General features: G+C 45.2%; 1 protein-coding gene across 1 annotated transcript in view; it reads left to right on the top strand.

The window, feature by feature from the left end:
• The window catches only part of LOC103273228 (hemicentin-2-like), a 42,902-nt gene that overhangs the window by 41,161 nt on the left and 397 nt on the right, over window positions 1-1,344 (top strand). The window lies entirely within an intron of this gene.

The raw sequence follows: 1,344 nt of genomic DNA, 5'->3' as shown, positions 1-1,344 counted from the left end.
CTTGAGTAAAAAATGATATAAGTAGATTCACTCCTTATTTGATTTAGGATTATGCAGTTTTGTGTTTAGACATAAGGTTTTTTAGAAGCATAAGTTTATAGTAAGTTCATTATGAATTCATTATAAGTTCCAACACTTATCTAGGAGTTATGTAGGTGATTTATAACACTGTTTTCACAGACTTAGGATAAAGATTAATCGTTAAGGTTTTTACTTAATTCTATAGTTAAAATTTTAAGTAAACATTTATAGAGTGGGTTTTCACTGAATTCATAATATAGTAATTAGATACTTTTATGATAATTAACTAAATACAGAAAACAACCTTGGGGACCTGGGAAACATCACTAAAAGCTTCTTTTGAGTTCTCTTTAGAAATAAACACTGCAGGATAAGAGAAAAGTAACGAAGACACCTGGACAAGAAAGGCGATTACAAAGCTTTGAAGGTCATAGAAGCCCCAGAAGGAGAACTACTGCTACATGAAGAACTTTGCACTTGGAAACTTTCTGGAGACAGTTCAAGGACTGTAATTCGGGACTTTGGACTAAAACTATTTGACTTTATGAATAAGACTCATTGTCTGAATGTTTATAGGGTTCTTGGCTTGTTGGTCGCTTCTAGACCGCTAGATGGTGGTAACTTTTAAAGCATATGTACGTGAAGGAATTTTCTTTGTCTTGCCCCTTTACAAATGGTATAAAAGCCTTCCCTTAGCTAACATTAAATGTCATCTGTTCAGGAAGCAGGTGTCTGAGTATAATGTTTTCGTCTTTCGCCTATTCGTTTCTCCTTCAGGAAAGCCCACGACCCTTGCGGGGCTGGACCCCTGCACCCTTGTCCCCTGTTCTGTCACCCTCTGGGACCCCAACCTTTCCAGGACTGGCTCTGTGACCTGCGTTTTCAGCACTCAGTGCAGGCCGGCACACAGCGCAAGAATTCATCCCAAAGGCGCAAATGAAGAAGCGGTGTGTGTGTGGCTAGAAACATGAAGGGACCAGGGGCTCAGCTTCAGCTCAGAGCCAGCCCTGAACAAACAGACCCCCACACCCTGCCTGAGCCCAGGCAACTGTGGGGCCCCGGCAAGAGGTCCCTCCTCTACTCCTCTCAGGAGCCCACAGCCCAGGCATGGAGCACAAGGCCTGGCCTTGGCATGGACCACCCAAGAGCCCTGGAAGCCCCTCAGCCACGTGCAGAGGAGAGAGTGTGGCTGACTGGGGCAGGCTGATGCTCACAGGGCATGAGGCAGGGACTCCATGAAGGAGGGTGAGGGAGGGGGGAGGGAGGGAAGAAAGGGAAGGAAGGAGAAAGGAGAGGGGAGAGGAGGAGGAGGGGGAGGAGGAA

This window comes from Carlito syrichta, unplaced genomic scaffold (assembly GCF_000164805.1).
Source record: "Carlito syrichta isolate Samal-C Ts95f unplaced genomic scaffold, Tarsius_syrichta-2.0.1 Scaffold313900, whole genome shotgun sequence".
In the NCBI taxonomy this organism is placed as follows: Eukaryota; Metazoa; Chordata; class Mammalia; order Primates; family Tarsiidae; genus Carlito; species Carlito syrichta.
Note: the sequence above shows the minus strand (reverse complement) of the source record. Positions and strands in the feature narration are given on the sequence as shown.